This window comes from Paralichthys olivaceus, chromosome 23, assembly GCF_024713975.1.
Source record: "Paralichthys olivaceus isolate ysfri-2021 chromosome 23, ASM2471397v2, whole genome shotgun sequence".
NCBI classification, from domain to species: Eukaryota; Metazoa; Chordata; class Actinopteri; order Pleuronectiformes; family Paralichthyidae; genus Paralichthys; species Paralichthys olivaceus.
This window is the reverse complement of record NC_091115.1, coordinates 9,630,951-9,653,423: the sequence shown is the minus strand read 5'-3', so window position 1 is coordinate 9,653,423 and position 22,473 is coordinate 9,630,951. Positions and strand designations below refer to the sequence as shown.

At 43.0% G+C, this 22,473-nt stretch overlaps 1 protein-coding gene across 4 annotated transcripts in view; it reads left to right on the top strand.

Annotated features, from left to right (window-relative positions):
- Positions 1–22,473, top strand: part of mdfic (MyoD family inhibitor domain containing) — a 119,018-nt gene that overhangs the window by 52,100 nt on the left and 44,445 nt on the right. For 2 of the 4 annotated variants that reach the window (XR_011240214.1, XR_011240215.1), the window contains exon 7: positions 4,507–4,672. The exons of the other annotated variants lie outside the window; for them this stretch is intronic. The gene's annotated coding sequence lies outside the window, so the exon portion shown is untranslated. The remainder of the gene's footprint in view (positions 1–4,506; positions 4,673–22,473) is intronic. 4 annotated transcript variants of the gene reach the window in all.

Genomic DNA, 22,473 nt, shown 5'->3' with positions numbered 1-22,473 from the left:
TTAACAAGGTGGTTTTAAGCCAAGCATGTCTATATGAACTCTGTTGGATAGAGCATGAAAGGATACTGCGAGCCCATCATGGTAATGTTTTAGCCCCCTAAAAAGTCACCACAGGTCCCTTGTGTCCTTCTAACAAGAGCAGATTAAACCCAGAGACTATGAGCTTAAATTCAAGCAGTTTTATCAGCTCACACTCCTTAACTTTTTTCTGCACGGCTCTGGCCGTATCTATCTGATTTTATCGACTGGACTCTTGGACTTAAATATTCAGGTTTGAGTGTGCACTCTCTATTATTAGTTTCTTACTCATTATTTTTTATTTATATTGTTTTCTGTTCTCAAAGAGAAATCTAACTGAAAATTTGTGAGTTTTCTTTCATTTGAGTGTGGGCAGGGAAATCTACAAGGAATAAATTATCTTTGTCTGCAAGATATTGAATTAATATTGATTAAAACTGATCATTTTGTATTCCATGATTTACCCTGACCTAAAAAATAGAAAATCCTAATGTAATTATGCATGTTTGACTCCTCGCACTGAAAGATTGTGGCCATATTGACTACTTGTGTTGCTGTCAGTTGTGTAGCTGCTCTCGTTTTGCAACTTCAGTTAAGTGGGTGAGATCAATTTCCAGTCATATATAAAACACAGCATTAGTTCAGAAAGCCCTTATATTGATTCAAGGTGAAAATACTGTAGAATTTATTCACTGGTTAATCACATTAATTGATTGCATTGAAATAGTCATCAGCAACTATTTTAATGAAATCATTGAATCTACTTTTCAATGTATAATAAGTCTTTTTATAGTTAAAGCTTTGAGAAGGAGAGAATTTGCTACTTTTACCTGTTTGACTCACCTCAGCAAGCATGTTGGTTTGTTTGTTTTTAAGTAAGGTTATGCTAAAACTAAGCGACACATTTCTACAAAACTTGCTGGAAGGATGCAATATGTGTCAGGGAAGAACAAGTTCAATTTTGGAGTGAATCTTTGCCAGATCTTTCAACATTTTCTCATTTTTTCCAGGAAATCATTCCTGGAAAAAACCGACATGTCTATGCGACTGATATTTATAAGTGTGTGCAGTTTTATTGCAGTTGAGGAGAACCTGAGGGTCATTTTTTATTGTTCATGTTATCAGAACTCCTTTTTCATGTAAGTGTGGACAGGGGAATTTTCTTACTTTAACTGATTCACCGAGTTGTCTTGACTTTAAAAACTCACACACATTTATATATTTGCACACAAAAAATGTCCCAACCGACTTCAGGTCATCAGCTGGGACATTTTTGTGGCTGCTCTCCTTCTTGCAACTTCAACATCAGCACGATAAATTGGGATTCATATTTAAACACTGGTTTGGTGAGGAAATCATGCACTTGTTTAGTATATACTCTTATTTCTGTTGGTGTTAGATATGACTGCAGTTGATGGTCACGACCAACAAGCTGGTTCTAGTGAAGGTTGGTTATTACTCAGTCTTTACAATCAGTGGTGATAATGGGATTCTTGCGATATTTATAGTTTATCAGTGTCCTTCATATTGATCTTGTCTGCTGTTGTGACATTTTCCATTGGTCAAGTGCCAGTGGGGTGAGTGCCAGCACATATTTTAGATGTTACAGCCCTGAGGGGACAAACAAACTCTCAGAGCGATGTGTTAATCTGTCCAATGAAAATAAAGTTTAGTGGAAACATTCAGCATCAACAGCCACCTTGTTTGTTACAGTGGAAATGGTTGTAAGTAAGAAAGGCCCATGCAGCTGTTCACTCCAATAAAAGGTGATTCAGTTCAAAGCTTCAACTCAACACTTAAACCGTGGATGTCAAAATCCTAATTTAACTGTTTAAAAAGAGGCAACATTTCCCCCTGAAGCAAGATACCACTTATTCCTCCGCACATGAAATCTAATATCCTCGTTGAAACGTGCCGCGGGGGAGTCTCGTACACAGTAAACGCATGTCTGAAGTCTGATAAATAACAGAGGCGGATGAGGAGACATTAACTGTAAGTGTCCAGGGCACTGTAAAGAGACGGAACGGCTTTATTTATCTGAGTGGCAGAAAGACATTATCACGACACGACGTGCGTTTATGGGAAGTAAATAAAACAACTTGCAGAGCGAGATAGATGGAGTTGAAGAAAAAAGATATGAAGAGATGGATGAGGAGTGAGAGGGGTGGGCCATAAAAAAAAGAGCGAGGGATGGGAGGGGGGCAGGCAGCAAGTGTCAGGCGGCGGGCTGAAGGATCACCCAGGGCCTAGTAATCATGCCCCGTAGGGCTCAACGTCAAGCAGCTCCGGTGTGAATGAGCGATCGCACCTACCTGCCCCCTGTTTGTCCCTCTCTCTCTCTCACGCGCGTGCACGCCAACTCAATAATGCCACGTGCAGCAAGTGCAAGATCTGCCCCACTTCATGAAATAAATTGGCCACCTACCAAAGGCGGCCAGCGTCAGATTACCTCCAGCGAGAAGTCGGTTTATCGCAATTACTGTTACAGAATGTGTCGAGGATCTGTTCAAATATGTCATTCCGGAACGCGGCCTCGGCCTCCTGCACGCGCCCCCTGAAATGTAAGATATTTATTAACAATTACGAATTAATTGAGGAAAATATTTGGTTCATATGTGTCAGTGTAATTTAGGCAGGGGAATGTGATGAGTTCTTGGTTTTTTATTAGAATATCATTAACCCTCTTGTAATTAACCTCGTTCAAAAATTAACCACATGTTATTATCAAACCAAGCAAATAATTGAAGCAGCAGCTCAATTTATAATTTGACAATTTCCTGCCTCTTTTTTCTCTCTCTCTCCCTCTTTCATGTGTTCCTTTATTAAAAAAGAAAAAGAGGAAATGGAGAGAAACATTTAACAGCGGTGACTTTAATGAACGTGTAGCTCGGTGCAAAGGACAGGCGGAATTATCTTCCATTAATGGCATCCGTGGTCCGTCGTCTTAAAGTGGACTGGTTACCCAAGAGAGACCCACCCCCCCTCCACTCACCCCTCACGTCAGGGAGGTTGTGTGCGAAGCGGGGCCTCCTACTTTTCTCCAGGAGGCAGACGGAGGCCACGGGGGAACTGTATGGAGATTCGGCCCTGGCGGATAACACAGCCGAGCTTATGTTTAGGTTACACAGAGCAGCTAGGCAAGGTCCACACGTGTCAGGGCTCAGAGGGAAGAAGGTGCCGTGGACGTGTGTGGCAGGAGGCTGCTAGATGTTTGATGAAAGTGTTCCACAGAGTGGTATTTTTAGGCTGCCCACTGAGACAATAGTGTGGCCAACTTGGATATGTTGTAATGTCAGAGACAGGATGTTGTGCCTTACTGTAAAGGCCTAATGCATGAAGTGGTTTTTACTCCGCTCAGTGTATAATGAATACTATATTACTGCACTCTAATTAGGGATGCATTGATGTGTGCAACTTTAATGTTGCTGCTGGTAAAGAAGAGACAAAGAGACAAGGAGGTTGTTTTATCTGCGTTTCTTTGTGTAGTTGAATGGATCAGGGAAGAAGCCTTTACATTTTGGAGCGGACCTGTGGTTTTAACATTGTGAGATGGACTTTTTTTTTTCAATGATTTCTCAGAGAATAATTTCTGGATCTTGGTGAAAAAGCTGCTGTGTTTAGGGGACTGTATAATCAGGTGAAGATCCGAATAAAACTCCAGATCTTGTGAATTTGAATGTGGTTTCATGAGGGAGGGGACTGTTCTGGGAATGGCAGAAGTACGTGCTCTCCTGAGTGACATTGTAGTTTTACTGACTTTATATTTGCTGCGCCTACCTTTTGAATTGCCCTCTTAACATGTGATGATTCATCATAACATATTTGTTGATTATATTTTCTAATTATTGATCTGGATCTGCAAATTAACTTGTAACTAAACTGATCAAATACTGTAGTGGGTGCATTTTTAGATCCTAGTTATATACTGCCTTCTCGTTTCGAGACCTTGTTTGGTCTGGACCCTCTGACTTTTCAGTTTGAACAAAAGTAACCATGTGACAGGTGCCTTGGAACACAATCTGAACCAACGGACCAAAAGTTAGTTTGTCGGATAGTTCAGACTTTCGGACCAATTACTTCTAAAAATGTCAAGTAAAGGAAGACGCAGCACACGTGATGATGACAGTTCATACGTGTGTCATTCAAAACATTCAAAATACATAAAGTATGTGTCTCTGAACTGCGGTAGAGCAAATGTATAAAGTAGTGAAAATATCACATTCAAGTACTGTGACTGTATCACCGCTGATGCACACTGTGTTTGACCCCTCTCCTCCGTCATGAGACTGTCAGTGAACCCCATTCCTCAGAGAGTGGGAGTGGCCGCCTGCCAATTCTGCCTCATCATTGACCTCAATGGGCCGCCACCACGGAGTCTTCAGGGCAGACGTTTAACTGCCATACAAAACTCCATGGCTCACTGCCTATTCAATCACTCATGTGACAGTTAACGGCCCACAGTGGCTAATGATTTTCTGTCATGTTCAGGCCACGCTGCGGAACCGGAGGATTAAATATCGGCCGACGACGGACACATCAACCACTGCAATGGTGTTCATCTTCCCACGTTACACCTCCTGAAAGGGAAGTGAAGTATGGAGGGGCCACCTTCTGCTGCTCCTGGAGGGGCCACTTCATTATCATCTCTGTGTCTGTGAGTAAGCTGTTAATGCTGATCATCCAAGGCCTTTGGGTTAAAGTTCTTAATAATCTTAATGAAGACTAGGAGAGTGTAAAGCCCATTTTCCACTGGTCAAAAACCCACTACCTTTGTCTGCAATGGTCATGGGTACAATGATATATCCGCTAACTTTGGTGTAAAAGATACTCTTCCTAAAAACTTCTTTTGGTTTGGAGGGGAAAGTTTGGAAAACAGGTGGCCACACTCCACATACCAACCTCTAAATTAGGAGTTTTGCACACTCTTGCTGCTTTGTATCTTTCGTTTGGATTGTTCTCTTCCTACACTTTCACAAGAAAAGTCTCCTCAACTTTCTTTTTTGCTTATGTTGCACTTGTACCATCTCCTTGCAGGAATGTCAGTTGTCTCTGTGTGTGTATACAGGGGATTTTGAAGTTTCAGGCCACTCGCTCTCTTGCTCTTGCAGGCCCGACTCGCTTCCCCCGAAGCCCCTGTTCCGCTCCTGTGTTGTGTCTGAACAGGTATCTTGTATTCATCCAGGGTCCTTCCGCGGCTCTCTCCTCCTCCACACATCAACATTGTTTGCCGGATGGGCATCTCTGGCCGGTGCTGTGTAGAAACTTTGGAGTATTTATTATTCAAAGGCCTTGTTCCCTATGCTGTTTTAGTAAGGGGGGGCAGCAAAGGTGTGTGTTTGGTAGAGAGAGATGCAGGGCTGACACTGTCACTGACAGGTAGAGCTTCAAAATCCCACAGTCGACTTCCCCCCCATTATTTGTTCTAGTCTGGGAAGGCACAGACAAGATCACACGGGAGCAGAGCTCGGTGTGTGTGTGTTTGTGAGGTGAGTGCACGGCTTGAGTGTGTGTCATCGCCTGGCATTAGTGCTGTGGTGTCACCGTGTTGCACATGTGTGTTCTGTATGTGCACTGTGCATGAAGTGGCACACTGCCCGGTTTTAGTTGCACTGTGTCCGTGTATATTTTTAGTCAGTTGAAGATCCAAATGATTGCAGGTGGACTTTATGGTCTAGATTGTGTGTAGAGTAGCTTTTCACTTACCTGTCATATTGCGGTTTGTTATTACCGGCCTTGGCAGGTTAGTCTTGAGAAAGCAGCTTTTATTGAGCCAGCCCGAAAGTTTATTCGCACAAAAATCAATCCCATCGATCGGCTCAATTCATTTGTGGTTTACACATATCTGTATTTACCCAAAACATTGCATTTAATCAATGCAATTAATCACACCCTCATGTTGTCTCTTCCTCACACACAAGCGTGTAGACAAACACACACACTGAGAAAACCACACAATCTTTCCCATTGCAAACAGTCATAATGAACAGCACCAAATGTCTACAGCCTTCAGTCCTCGCGCTCTCCCATAGGCAGCCCAACTTTGCACACTTTACATACAATATTCATGCCATGTCTGAGAATAAGGACTCACGGTCTGGTCATCTGAAAAAAAACCCGGCAATCACTGATTGTCTCTTGTCGTTATGAAAGAGAATAATTCTTTAACATGCGCCAAGACTGTTCAAAAACAGCCTTTTTTGATGAGTGACACATCCCGTCCTCCGGATGCTTTTTATGTGTCGAACTCATTAATAAAGCAGCGCCCCCGGAGAGCGAGACAGGGGAGACATAAAGTGTGTGTGTGCGCGCTTGTGTGTGTGTGTATAACTTTGGGTGTTTGAATTGTCAGGTGCGATTTTGGGACTCTGATCTTCACACAACAAGGTTCAGTCACACCAGTTGTAGTGCTATTTATCGTTTTCTTCTGTGACAATTTCTCTCCGAGCAAAGCGATGGAGCTTTTTTTTTTTGTCAAACACTGAATATTAAAAGAGTCAAAAGTTAGAAGTGGTATTCCCTGCAGTGAGGTGTTACCCACAAAAGAAAGAGGGGGTGTGAGAATTGTAAATTACTGTCGATGGCTCCATCAGAAAATAATTCTGTTAACCCCCCCCTCACGTAAAATGTCATCTCCAGCTCACTATATCTGTTAGCAATCTTTTGTTCTGGAGTTTTTTTCTGTCAAATAAGTCACACTGCAACTCGCAAATTTGCTTATCGACGTGTTTCTTTCAACATCTGTCTGGTTGCTTTGTTACAATGTTCAGGAATCAAACGCGTGTGGTTACATTAAAGCATTTAAATGGTAATCTTCCGTTTCCTTTTGTGTCCGCGGCGCTGCTGCGTGCATGCCTGCGCCGTAGACTCAGCTGTTGGGTTGTGTTTAGGCTTCTCAGGCATCTGTATTAAAGCTTAATGCACTTCCATTCTAATCAGCCATGCAGGTTTTGATGAATGCAATGAGAGCATGTTTTGAAGTTGTACAATATGCACAGCAGCATCTTATCTGTGTAATGCATGCAAGGGTGTTTATGAAGCCTTGAGGTACAGGAATGTTTTTCTAAGTGAGCTTCTTCTCCACAGAATGCATTTTAAGTGGCTGAGATGTACAATGCGCACACACACACACACACACACACACACACACACACACACACACACACACACACACACACAGTCATGCACAGTAATTTAGAACTGTAGGCTTTTAGTCAGCATATTAAATGTGTCAACTCATAAAGCAAAATGCTTTCAGTATTCATGTTTTTGTATTTGTCAACCAACATTTCATAACAAATTCATGAAAAAAGCCTCTCAAATTGCATGCTGGGAGGAGGCTTTGTGCAGTGCATACATTTTTGAAAAGACACCATCCATTTAGAGCTCATCATCGGAGATTTGCATCCCGAGTCCTTTGAAAAAAAACAAAGATAAATATTTTGTGTCATGCATTTTTTAAACGCTACACCAATGAAACATAATTCTTAAGATTGGACGCGTGCCGGCAGTAATTTTTCGTTTTGTAGAAGAGAAACACTAATGGACTTTTATATCACTTTGTTTAGTGAATAATTAACACTTGTACAACATGTACAGTCAAACAGCTGTATTATTGATCATTACAGTTGTTTTTCAAACATTCCTGAGCAGCAGCTTGTTGTGAATAAATAACCGGCTGCCTCAGACTGAATGTTTAGCGAGTGCTTTTAGAGCTCACTGTAAAACCTTACCTCATAGACTGTATATAAAGATCGACGGCTTGACAGCCCCCAAGTATCCCCATTGCCCCCTGGTGGCTGGCTATGGAATATGTCATAAACCCTGCCTCATCCATGTAAGTGGATAGGACATGGCAAATGTAGAAATCCACATGAGATTAAATTTCCTCAAAGATGGATTCTGTCATTTAAGGCAGTGGTTTTATAAGGGGACTGTGGGCCATGGCGGAGGAAGTTATAAATGTTTTCAAATGTTGGTGCACTACACCTATGGAATCAACAAGTTCTGTAGCGACGCACAATCGGAATAATGATGGAGGACAGTGATGTGAGCCTAGCAGGTAGCTGTGGTTTTAGCACATGTTCACCCACCTGACCGACATTTACCTTCCTACATCACTTTCTGACTTGATCTCATCACCTCTCTTTCTTTCTCTTTCTTTTTCCATCTTTGGCTGCACCCACCTGCGTCTCATTCCCGTTTCTTTATTAGGAGAAGGATTCATGGTGAGCACATAACCCAGCATTTGAAAACGCAACCCCCTACCCCAATAAAAACACATTCACAAGCACATCTAATGGGCACATGGTCTGCGATGTAGAAAACAGCCGCCCTACGGTCCAAAATATTTTCACACCCACATTTCTGCAGGTCATGAGGTTCAGGATGGACAGAGGAGCAGCGCAGGTGTGGTTTTAGGTGTTTTTCTTTTTTCCTGCTTTTTGCTTATAAACCACCACATGCACAATCTACCCCCTGAATCTCGAGTGCAACAGAGATCCTCTAAAACCCAAAGGGTATTTACATTATCAATTAATAGAATATTTAAGTGCCTCTATGAAAATGGGTCCGCGTGGAATAGCCATGAACACCTCGCAGCAGGGGGCCGCAGTTAATTGCGTTTTGAGAGGAAGCACGGAACACGCTCTGCCCTTCTTCACATCCTAGAACTACAAAGTCACTTGAAGTGACATTTGAAATCACGTTAAATGACCTCGCTCAGCTGTTTATTTGTGGAAGACAGTAGCTTTTTTTTCCATTGTCTCAATCCTGGAAAAACAGTATCTACTATCAACAGCAATCACACACTCATTGAGCACAGTGCTTTAAGTAAGTTCTGCGTTTCTTTCTTTCAGGCTGACAGTAAGCCGAGCCTCCGCTGTCATCCCAGCGACACTGCGGGGCCACACAATACTGCCGCTCTCTCCATTTCACCGGGCATCCATCTGTGAAGTGTGTAGAGTTGCCATTAGGAAGAGACAATACACTTGCAGAAATACATATCACTCTCCCTCGATAAGAGCGAGACAAATAGGAGGAAGCGCCTTTTTGTTGCGTGCAAGCACAGGGAGACTCCACGGTTCGATTTCTTCTGCGCAGTTAACCTTTTTCATTAAAACCACATTGCATAATTATGGAGAGAGTCGGAGGCATCCTCCATTGTTGTTTAATTAGCCAGCTAATGTTGTTACCCGGTGCTGCAAACCCTTCATTTGTCTTGCTTAAGCAGCCTCTCTCCTTCCATTACCACAGGGAAATTGAGTTAGTTATTTATTGTAAGAAGAGAACACGCACACAGTTGTGTACATAGGCTATTAAATCTTAATAAGCTCCGATATCTGCTGTTACGTTATCTCCGGTCCACTTCCTCCTGAGTGTCAGTCACATAAAGGGGCTGCGGAATGCAAAAAAATTGGTATTTGTTTGAAATGGGTCTGTCGAACAAGAGCTACAAAGTCCCTTAACCTCCTGTGGCATTTTATATGTGACTTGAGTTAGCGCTGTGAGGGCTGAGCAGTGGTGGTGGACCATACGTGAAGTTGCAGACAATTATCGATCCCGGCTATATTCTCCAGCTCTTAACCTTTACACTAGCCGAACGGGATATGAAGTCCCTTATTGAATGTGTACTTCTCTGGTGACAAGCCTAATCAATAGTCCCCTCCTCGCTCTCATTAGGGGCAAGAACTTCCAATGCTATCTTTAGCTGGGAAATCTATCCACCCGTGTGCCTGAATGGCCAAGATGTCCACTTCCAATTCAGCAAAGCAATGCATTAGAATCAAAAAATTAAAAAAATGATGATTGATATTTAATCCTTGGTCAGTTTGCTTGTGGTCAAATGTCACAGACTATGAGGTTTATCGTGTATTTCTTTCCTGGGAAGTCTTTTCCTGTAGTAAGAATGCTAACAAAAAGACTTCTAATCGTTTTTCCCTCATGTAGGCAAGATTTTTCCAGATTAATCCACTATTAATCATTCCCATCTTCGCATCTGTTCTTTCTTGTACATTATTACCTGAAAAACTCTTGTGCTGGGAAAATAACGCTCCTCCCCGCAATCGCCCGACACATTATCTCATTAAAATGTACAAAGAAAACTCCTTCTCTTTATCTCTGATAATCTAATTAGCATCAGCCAGATGGTTTAATAAGGGATATCGGCGCCGTTTAGCCTCCCAAACGGCCCGCTGGAGGAGAACCGTGGAAGAGGCTCCTCTCCACTCTCCTCTTCACTCTGAATAGCTCTCCAGGGTTCACATTATTGCTTCCTCTGCCTGAGGCGAACCACTCCAACTCAGGAGTTTAGGGAGGATGAATGCATCCAGGAGAGAGACATGCTCAAAGTGAATCAAATAGGCAGAGATGTTGGATACTGCTGGGAATGTTTTAAACCAAATAATGGCAGATAACTGACTTCACCTTTAGTTCCCCCAAGGAGCGAGAAACATTTCAGATTAGGCTTTAAATCTTTCTGAGCTATATCAGTCTGTTCGGTGTGTGTTTAATTGTTGCCTAGGTAACATTGTGCCAGCTCTAAGATAGCCCTGGCTTCGGGTGTGTGAGTTTTACATCTTGAAAGCACAAAAGACTTGCACAGTAAAGCAGCTCTGCAATGCAGGGAGCTCTGCGGACCCCTAACTTCAAGCTGTTAGGCCTGACAGGGCACCAGTTAAAATAAAGTCAGGCTATCATATCATTAAGCAGGAAAAAGTTCTGTGTCCAGATTACATTAGAGGAGTCTTAGTCGTCTGGTTTCTCCTGTTCTGACACTTCTCTCTCCTTAATGAGCGGATGCTGCCGCAGCCCAGACATGAATGCTCAAGTGAAGTCCGGTGGACAAGACATCCTCGGCCAGGCCCCTGCATCGGCAATCTAGGCAAATACGTCGAGCAGAAAGAGGGGCTAGCCAGTAAAGCCAAGCAGCAGCCAGACAGTGGAGCCAGTCGCTGCAGCCCTCAGAGCCAGCAGCGAGAGAGAGACATGCTCAATTAACTCCCCAACTTCAGCAGGGCTTTTCCTGCTGGCCAGTGGAGAGGAACAATAATGACTGGATTTAGAATAAAAAGATGTGCACATCTACAAAGAAAGGGGGTGTGAGCGGGGGAGCAGATGAGATAAGGGGCTCCCATTTAGATTGACGGTTGGAAATTGTGGAAGGTCAGCGCGGTCTGTGAAGCGTCACCCGGGCAACTGCTATGGCAAAAAAAAGGGAGGAAAAAAAAAAAAAGAAACACAATCCAGGCAAGTCTGATCAGGGTGTGAGGCTACTTAGCTCTTTTTCTTACTTTCCCTGTTGCCTTTACTTTTTCTCTTCTTGAGGCCTGGGGCGTCCAACCACAGGATGATAGTAGAAACCTCTTAGTGAGGCGAAAATAATGGGATGTTTAATTTATTTTTGCCCACAGAATATCGAGAGAGTGAGTGATCACAGTCGGATCGCACTTGCAGCTGAAGTTTGAGGTGGTCTTGCAAGATATTAGCTTTTTGATCAAATCTCTCTCTCCTGCCTCTTCCAAACTCAGTTTTTCATGCCACAGACAAAGTGAATTATCTACCTACTAATTCCTCAAACGTCTGTCTATATGTAGAATGCATAACCGTTCATCTTATCCACTGTCTGCGGTGTTGTATTTGGTGCGATTTGGACACACAATACTTTCAATATTAATAAAAATTGAATAAACAGGTGACCAGTGCACTGCAGCAGTAAATTTGTGACAAAATAACCTGTTAAGTAAATCATTCAAACTTATATCAAACCACACACATTAGCAGCAATAAAGCAAATTCAGTTTAGTTCTACTGAAGATATTGACCATAAAATCTGCAGATAAACCAGGTAGGATGAACACAAAGTTTTCTAACTTCACTCTACACCATAGACTGTTTATGAAGAGTGCTGCACATGAGCAAAAAAAAAAGTGACAGTATATTCTGAAGTAGCTCTGGAGCATAATCACAGACCGAGACAACAGCCATGTTTAGAACGGACACTAGTACTCTGTAAATGCTAATGAAGTGGTTGAGTACGGAGTAAACAAAACTCTGAATGTGCTGCTTAACAAATAGAAAAAATGGATTCTTTCTCCATCAAAAATATTAAGAGGATCATTAGGTAAAAGAAAAGCGCCTGCACCCGTCACCGGCATATGCAAACCGCCACATGCTAATTGCACTCAGCTGCGAGTTGAAACAATATCTAATTGTTAGAGAGATTAATTAGGGACATGTGCAGTTGTGCATTCTTAAACAAGGAGCTGGATAAATAACAGCAGGTAGAGCTCAACAGATGGGACCACTTAAGAATCCTGCATTCATAAAACTGAAATGGTTTCCTTTAGCTGCAGACAAATTCTATTTTAGTCGAAAAGCAAATATTCACCAGCAGATTTTTTTTACTTCAAATGTTATTGTTTATTTTATTGCAGTTATAAAGCTCCTTCAGTTTAACATCTGACATGCAAATGCGGAAATTAGCGTCTTCTGCAGGAGCACTTCTCCTCTATTTGACTCTCTTTTCGTTTTTTTTTTCAGAAGCTGCCGTGTTTACATACACCGTTTGACAGTTTAAAGGAATTTGTGGAGTCAAATCCCCCCTCACGTCATAACAGTAATTACATCCTAGAGCACTCCACACAACCTCAGTCTTTTTGCACTTCAAGCACTTTTTAAACTGTTTTACAATCAATTAGACCCCACAGCCCCCTCTGCACCGCCGCTCCCTCACTCAGTCGCTTCAAAGACGTCTGTGATTTTCACGTGTACGGCACGCTTTACAGTCTCACAATGTGCGTGTGTGTGCGTTCGCTCGTACTCGCGTGGTGAACTTTGCCAGGTGCCGAGCACAGATCACACACGGCAAGGTCTTATTAAACTTTTCTAAAGACCTCAGTCAAAACTTTGACACAGAGCTGAGTTTGCAAGAGGAATATTAACACCCATATTAATTTCGTGTTGACCTTTTGCCACCCGCGGCTTCCCGTACAGCAGTCCAAACAGAAAGAGGCTGTTTTTAATTCCGTGGTCCCTTGGAGGGAAACATGTACATTTCAACGCATACACAGACACACTTTAATGAAGAAGAAAAAAAGAAAATCTCAAGCTGTAAGCTGCAAGCTTGCACAACACATTATGAGAAGTCAAATCAGAGGTGAACTCAACACGGTCTCAACTTTATCTCAGCTCACAATCAGAGATCCTGAAGACAGACGTGAGCTATGACGGCTGTATTTGTTCCTTGCTTGTTGTTATTTCATATTTACATGCAATATTTATGCATACACATCTTATTTGTATTCAGTTTTTTTTTTCACAATTTATATTATTCTTGATATTCTTATTACTAATGATGTTCTTTTTCTTCTTTTTCATGTTCTTCTTTTTATTATGTTATTATTGGTTGTCTCATTCATATTTTGATTCTTATTGACATTTTTTATACTTCTTCATACTCTTGCCCAGCTCTTTTTCTTCATCTTGTTATTGTCACTATTCTTCTTTTGTTTCACCTGCCCACAAACAACAGATGCAAATTAGCTGCTAAAAAACAGGAAAGGCAGGGGACAGAGAAGTGTTGCTGCTGCAGTGACTCAGCCTTGACTCATATTTAAATGTTGATGGAAAAAAAATGGGTTTCATCCTTTCTTACTTTATAAAGTTTTACAGCTATTAAGCAGTAATTGTTCCTGCCTCAGCGTGCAGGTGCATTGTGCTGGATTCATAAAACGACAAAGCAGCTAGTGTGAAGAAAGTTAAAAGAAAATGAGTCAGACATGTTACACACTTTTTACAAAGCAGGTGTTCGGAGCTTTAAGACTTTGAAGAGGAAAAAAGCAAATTGCTGAAATAAACGGCAGCAGACACATCCCAGTGCGTGGCCTCTCGACACGACTGCTGCTAAAACGCTCGTGGACACAATTTCCAATTGTTTACGGCTAATTTGCAGCTCCCTTTCCACACATGTAAACACACCAGCTGAGAAAGCTGCGGTGCACCCCCCCCCCCTCCTTCTTCTCATTCCTGAGAGGATGCAGTGAGTTAGGTTACCTCCAGGACACGGAGAGGTTTGGGGCCATAACAAGCGATAGGCAACGTGACAGGGACAAAGGAAACGTATTAGTCAGCCATGTTGTGTGTTTCTGGGAATCCACTCTGTGTATGGTTCACTCAGGAGAAATTACATTTCTGCTTTGATTTAATTAAAGCTAAATATTGGGCAATCATCAGGCACTTGGCAGGGTATGCTTGACACTGTAATTATCTCCTGAGGTGCTTTTGTCTTAAAGGCTGCATTCATGCGTGAAACCAATTCCAACATTGACTTGTCAAGGGCTGCACTTTTTTTTTTTTATTTCGCAGAGAAAAAAGAAAAGACAGTGTTTGCGAAATGTTCCTCTAAGCCGTCTCTAACCTGTCACGAGGACTGAGACGGAACCTCCGGTGATGTGCAGAGTCGTGGGACGAGGCGCGCTAAAAACAAAAACATCAGCTGCTTGTTAATTTGTTGCAGTAAAAGAAAATACAACTCAGTTACTTAGAAGTTCTTTATTGATTTCTAGTTGGAAGGCCATTTTCAGGAAAATGCATTTATCGTGGACTAATGGGTCTTTATCGTATGAATAAAACGTTGCTGTGATGGTATAAAAGTGTGTGACAAGGTTTATGATTTATAAAGGAGCACAGTATGTACAGTACATATTTTACAGTATGCATTCAGAGTGATGCCTCCCCTCCACTCTTTTTTATTTATTGTATATATCAACCATCTCTCTCAGTTCTTTCTGTTCACGACGCTCTCTCTTTCACTCTCAGTTTTCTCTTGAATTATTCACCAGTGTCATCATGTTGACCTGTTCCTTGTCAGCACTGTAGCTGTGTGTGTGTGTGTGCGTGTGTGTGTGTGTCAGGGCCAAGCAATGCTCCGCTCATCCAGTCCTCGGCTGTAATTTGTGTCACAGACTTGAGTGTGACGGGTGAGCAGCTCCGCACAACACTGTGTCACAGGGGTGTGTGTACTTGGGTGGGTGTTTGGGTGTGTGTGTGTGTGTGTGTGTTTTTGCGCCGCCCTGCATGACTTTGTCTGTCTCCATCCTGAGATGTGGCCACGTGAACCTGCTACAGCGTGTGCTCGCATCAGTGTCTGAGGATGTGTGTGTGTTTCTGCGTGTGTGTGTGTGTGTGCGTGCACCAGTGAGTGCGAAACAGCAGTGCAACTCTCTCCCTGCGTCACCTGCATCGGCACCATGTCACAATGAGGAGCCCGGAGGAGACAGCCGAGGCCGCGCTGGTGAGGCGCTCACAGCTGCCACTTGTCACATTAGTCAGCTCAAATTTGGAGGAAATCAATTCGGGACCTTAATTCGCTCGACGACTCCTACGCCCGGTGCAAGCCGAAGAGCCCCGGCCACCGGCTTCTCCCCCCCGCTGCCTCCCCCTCCCCGAAAAAGATGAGGAATCGACTCCCGGGGGACACAAGTCATCAATCTTAAATCACCTCCTCCAAACTAATGGCAGTCCTAGCCCGGCCAGTCCTGCTAAATTGAATTATTACTGGATTGACAAAAAACTGCTGAGAATATTTTTGAAGGAAGGAATGGAAGGCTGAGTGTGTCTTAATGACAGGAAGTAGAGGGGAAGTGGTCGGAGTGAGTCATGAAGGAAGGGGGGAGGGATTGGAAGTTGTACTCACGCACACGCAGCCACAGCTCGCCTGTGCGAACGTTCACATGCGCGCTCAAAATTGCATGCGGTTTAACACCAGTGGCCCACTTAAGCGCACACTTTCACTTGCACGCGCACAAACACACACTTGCACACCAGTTTCTCCGGCTACGCGCTGTATGCTAATGCTCATCATCAGTCAGGGCAGATTAATGCCCCGGCTCTCAGCGAGGAAGGCTAGGCAGACGCAGGTATACTGCGTAGACCACCTACTCATTCAGACACAATGCATGGAGACAGGATTCGGGATAGGAGGCTGCAGAGCTGCCTCTACAGCTCAGGGGCCTCCAAGTCATAGTTTGAGGCTGAATCCATGAAGAGCGAGGCAGGTGGAGGGAGCTAAAGTGAAACAAGAAGTTCTGGCTTCTGCTCCAGAGGCGAGAAAACCCAATTCAAAATCACTGACATTAGTTATAACTATAGTGCATTGGTTGGGATGGGCTGATGTTTGGCCTGTGGTGATGCTGGTCACAGCTTTTCTTAAGGAAACTGTAAAAGTGACCGGGAAATAGTCAGTCCACAGAACCACTGCTCACCCTGAATTCAAAGTTTAAAGAAGCTTGACCCAGAACTGTAGAATCTGTGGTTGTTGCTTGAGGATCTGTAGGACATACATGCTGTCAACTTTGCAAAACTTAATACGAGCAAATTTAGATTAAATTTGGTTCAAGCTCAAATAGCAGGTGCTTCAGTAGAAACATATTTATCTTGGAAGCAGGATTAAAAATTACATTTTCAGGTTTGAGTTGGTGCCACCATTAAAAGAATTCATGCCCTGAAGCATCTGTAAACACCAGCAGGAAGTCTGCACAGCAATGTGTACTGTTGCAAACTTCACCCAGAGTACATCTACGTGTTTCAGATGTATGAGAAACACTTAAAAGGGGGTTGACGTAAATCTTTATCCTCCTACAAGGCACCTCCGTACTCTTGACAATGACGCAGATCAGGCTTGATCCTAACCTGCGCACGTTCACCGCCGCATGTCTGTCAAGTGCACGCCGCTGTAAACACAACTACTGTGTCAGCCGAGCTGCTTGTTGAGACATATTTACTGTTCCTCGCTGTCACCGATTCCACAACGTGCTCGGAGTTACGGCTGCCTTGCGAGGGACATGAAAGTGATGGATGAAAGTTTTCCTCTCCCAGGGCGAGGGGCTGAATTAAATTGAAAGCTACTGTTTATTCCCCCCGCGCCTCGTTGCAGAATCAGGTTTGTTTGCAATTGATTTAAGCCGTAGAAAGGGGTGGGGGGTCTTTTGTGGAGGAAAGGCTAAGATTTTCCTATTGATGAAAAAGGTGATTGAATTTGTTTAGTCTCACGTGCGTCTCTCCGCTTGCTCTCTTCCCATCTCTTTGCCTGTGTCAGTAAATCAGATCATCTCTCTCCCCTGTCAACACACGCTCCTTGTTGAGCAGTCAAAATTAATTTGCAAACGTGCTCTTTGATATTTTTTCTTCCTCTGCCTCTTCTACTCTTCGTTCCCTGGTTTGATTTTATTCTGTTTGCCCACAAAAGGCCTCAATCGGTCTTTTTGTAGAGAGTTTGTCCTCTTTTCAAAAACAGAAGGACTTCATTATTGTTCGCTTGCTCGACTCGGCGAAGCAAAAGTGCCCAGTTCACACACCGCACACGCTTTGATGACATGATCCTGTCTCAAGCAGGGGATGTCTCACGCCGTATCTAAGAGCAATCCCCAGCCACACCTAGCCGTGATAGGGTTCGGTCCCTGGTTAAGGGGAACTTGTCAACCGGATTTACTTGGTAGAGGAGCCAAATAGAGTCTGAGGGCTTCCTGTGGGGAAAACGGCTACGGAGTCATTATTCATCATCCAAGGCCTTGCTCGGGCCCGTCAAGCATTCTCCCTCGGCAGCAGTCCATCTCCGCAGCCATTCATCATCGACCCTGAATGCAGCTGAGAGGGAGAAGGGAGCCGGGACACTTAGGCCCCTCTGCTGGCGAAGCCCCCTAATGAAGGCCCTCTCGTACAAACACCTCAGCGATATTAAGCTGGGTCAATTATCGTGTCGCTCTCAGTCAGCCATCAAGGTGCGGGGGTCCTACATTTGAGTGTTTTAAGTCAAACTCCTGGAGGAATAGTGTATGCATTAGGCGGAACTTAAACACTGGTGCCTTAAATAAATTTCTCCAGTGCTTTTAAAAGTCAGAGCAGAACTTTTCTGCTACGTTTAGCTGCGTATTACACCAGGCTATGATGGAAGATTCTGTAGTTTTGTGCTCTAGCTTCAATCACTACTACTATGTACTCAGAAAGTAGTATATAAAACATGGATACTAACTTTTATTGCACATAATGAGCCATGTGGCCAGCAGATTTATTCTAAGTATAGTCATTAAGGAGTACATTCACTGTGTATGGAAAGTGCATGACAGTCTTTTAAAAGCAGAAGTGCATATTTGCTGCACAAATTCTCATTGTTACTGAAGCATCAAGGCCTTTTCGTTGCAGTAATTAGTCAGCACTGAGCAAAGTAGCCTCAGCATGTTATTTGCAGTGAAACATACAGTCTTTAGCAGTCTCTGGCCTCACAGGTTCAGCTCAGCCGAGTGCGCTCACAGCTACGAGCGCAGCCGCAGGTGAGTGTAGAATAACATGTGTGATTATGCATCTCCTCCAGGCTAATCTGATGAAATGATCTGTTTTTTTTAGGGGAGCCTCTTGTCCTGCTCTTCTCCCAGTCTGGGGGAAATCTCAATGCTTTGTTAGTCGCCCCTTTTCACGTTTGTGTGTAAATCTCGACGTTCGACGATCCGCGGGAGACACGTCAATACTCTTAGAGCTGTATGGGCCGTGGCAGCTTCACTTCAGGGAAAACGTTTGCCTTGAAGTACCGTCTTTCCTCATCTTCAATGTCAGCCCCGGGGCTCCAAGACAACATATGTTCGCCGCATGTCCCCAAGACATGGCAGCCTAGTGAGCACTCAAACGCTAGCTACAGTTGCACCAAACGCATCATCACACGGCTACTGTCTTCCTCGCAGCTTCACTTTTACCATCTCCCCCCTCTCTCTCTCCTTGGGAACAGATGGCCGCAAATTACAATGGCAGTTGTGCCTTTAAAAGTGCTCCTGACAAACTCACAGCAGCCCTCCCCGTCACTGAAATGACAAAATCATTAATTGGCATTGCGTAAGGGCTGGCTGCTTTAGCTGTGTCTCGCACAGCGTGAGTGCCTGTCTAAAACTCACAGATGTAAAAGATTAATCTTTTTGCCTTCAGGTAGGTGAGCTGAAAATCAGTGGATAAAAAAAAAAGAAGAATGAAAAAAAGCAGCACTCCTAGCTGTTTGGTTAGCAGGGAGAACAGAGGAGAGGGCACATCCGAGCGCTCCTGCAGGAAGTGTTCGATAGTTTGTCCTTGAACAGACGCCGTGTGACAGTTTGCGCTGTTCTTGTAAAACAAAACAAGGAAGTGAGGGGAATATTAAACATTATTGATGATATCCGTCGTCTTTATGGAACAGATTAAAGATGTTTTCAGTGTAATTGGTTGTTTTAGATGAAGCTAGGTTCAAATATTGTTGAATATAGCGCAGTGTAGTGATTAGTGTATGTAGGGCATGCCCTCTAACACGAGATATGATGTCGTATATTACAACCAAGATTAAAGGTATAAATATTAACAGCTGCTCATTGCTCTTTTACTGGTGTATCAAGATGAGTGTGTTGTGACACGAGTAGAAATACTGCATAATGGCTACTCTGCGTAAGGAGATATGTGCCAACATGACATGAGGAATAAAATGTGAATAATTAAAAATAATTAACTTAAAGACGAGGTTTGATAGACGACAGAGAAGTCTTCCACGGGGGGAATCTACTACTTCTCGCCGCAGAGACAATTCAGACGTCTGTCTTCTTTATCTCTCCTCTCTGATCTGCCATTACCCGCCGCGCCACGCCACCTCCACCACCCCAAATTAATAAAGCTGTGTGTTAGATATTAGCAAGGCAATAAAAGGATGAATATTTGATAACAGAAATTCAGACGGCGTTATTACCCAGCCATTACATCAGCACTACGAGCTCCGTCCAAAAGATGGGTGCCACTTCCTCGTGTCAGCACAAACAGGCTCTGACAATATTGGATTTTGGTTTAAAGTTGAATCGCAGTCAAACGGCTGCTTTTTGTAAAGAAGCAAGAGATGCACGTAGGATCACGTGTGCTGAGAGGAGATAATGGGAGCAACTTCTCAACTGTTGTGTCAGTGCATCACTGTCCTGACCCTCCGAATTCCTCATCTCTTTCTCTCCAGATCTTTCTTTCTTTTTTCTCCCTTCTTGTCTGTTCCTTTTTGGCTTTTTTTATTTCCATTAATCTTTTTCGAGGGCCTTCTATAATCCATCTCCCCAGCCGAGAGGTATTCCCCGAGGGTAAATTACTCTGGAGGCCTGCCTGGCCCCGCACTGCATCAGATTGACCCTCAGCTTGTTTGCCATTTTGTATACTGCACTGTTTATTTAACAAGGAGCAGAGTGAGTGTGATTTCCAGGGACGGGTCCCTGTGATAGTAGCTTTGACACCCTGCCTGAGTAATGACCCTCATTATGGAGCCTCTGACAGCTCCCTGAAAGGCCTGATTTATGAATATGCTGGGACCGCAGCCCCACAAGCCTCCACGCACCAGCCTCCGAGCGTGCTCTCCCTTCCCTCTGTCAGAACCCGCGCCATAGATACCACGAGCGTAGGCGTTTGCACACATATGGTGCCTACACATGCGCCAGAAGGTAAATGGCATATGTATATTTAAAGCTATAGACATTTTTGGCTTTGGAAATTGCCATAACTGTATCTTACCATCCTTCCCATTGCCTAACTTGCAACACTCCTTCAAGAAACAGCAGGAAAATGTGCAACCTCTCTCCAGCAAACTGTGGAAAGTTGAATTTAAGATTTTATGGCGGAAATAAATTCTTCAAAAGTTGATTTCATTCACTGATTTGTTTTTTTGGTATGCGAAAAGAGACGTCCCATGGAGAGATGCCCCGTGCCCCAACTTCCAACTTTCATTTTCATCTCATCTCATTGGTCAGCGCTTCATGAAAATTTCACACGGCTCACTCCTTAAGGATTAACCCTTTACATATTAACCCTTCTTAAATATCACACATATCAAAGGGCAGCATAAATAAGTTATGAGGTATATATCTCTTTTTTTTTGCCCCAGCAGAATCAATTAAGGGAGCAGAGGAGGAAAAGAGGGTCTTTTGGAGGCTTGGCTGGGCCTTGAGAAGACCAGGCCTACTGGAGGGGAATCAGAAGGAGTGAGGAATGTAGGGGAGGAGAAGAGAGAAAGGGATGGTTTCACAAATAGAGAAGGTAGACAAGAGAAGTGATACAGGCGAGAGGGAGGAGGGCTATCCAAAGAGTGGGGAAGAGGTGGTATATCCACTGGATATGCATAAACCGGAGATGAACAGGCGGGCGGGCACGAGAGCGAACAGCGGCGGCAGCAGATAAAGCTACACAGGCTTGTCAGAATCCAGCAGCTAGGCCGGTGATTTATGACGATCCCCAGTCAAGACTTCCCTCCAAATCCTCCATCCCATCAGCCTTTTGTTCGCAGCACAGACGCTCCCCTCCCTCTCCTGTTCACACACACACACACACCTCAGTCTGACCACCACCACTCAGACATGCACATGTACCTGCTTGTGCATGTACATTCTAAAAAGAGCTAGACCCATTCTGGAATTTTAAGACGGATGTCAATATTCAAGAGTTAAAAAAATCTGATAACACAACCGTTCTGACCATTTTCTGTCTTTTACATTTTGATTATTAAACATATGTGTGACCAGGCAGGACACTTTACAGTAATCCAGGGAATTTTTAAGTATTATAATATTTAAGAAGTACAAGAGTTGAAAATTAGTTTTTTTTTTACTAATTAAAGTAATTCAGGAAACGTATATTATTATTATTATATATAATAGTATATAGTGTTTTATTTAAATACAAGAGTAAAAAAATATTTTTTAACTCTGCAAAAAAAAGAAACTAAGCAAAATCTAAAGTTTGGCTTTTTTTAAAATAAAAACTGGTTAATTTTCTGACAAATTAATTATCAATTTATCAATGGGGTTGGGAACCAATAAGTGGACAATAAGAACAGTCATTTATTGGAAGTTAAAATTAAACACTTATAACAGTTTAAAGTACACTTAACTTAGATATACAAATAAGTGTAAAACTCTTGACTAAATCACATAATAAATATAACCCAAACTAATTAAAATAATTTAACACTAAATGTTGGCCTGGTTGGCACTGAATTTCGGTACTCAAACCTATCAACTAGAATCGAGTCCATACCTCCACCAAGGCCCAACCGTCTCCTCATCAAACCACATTTAAATTCACTAGTTACAGATTTATATTTGGATCTGCACCAAATTGCACACACTCATAAATCATCAGTTCCAGACTTAAGTTTGTGAAACATCCCTGATTTTTTTTTCCCATCAAGATCCATGAATTATTCTCGGAGAAATCATTACCTCTCACAATGTTAAAAAAAGGGTGACAAAAGAAAATCCTGGATCTGCACCAAAATTTAATGGTTTCCCCCTTGACCCACACTGCATCCTTTCACCAAGTTCCATAGTAATCTGTCCAGTCGTTTTTTGAATAATCTTGCTTAGAAACAAACAAAAAACTTGTAAAAGTAATTGCTCACATGTATATGTACTCCAACTTTGACACTGT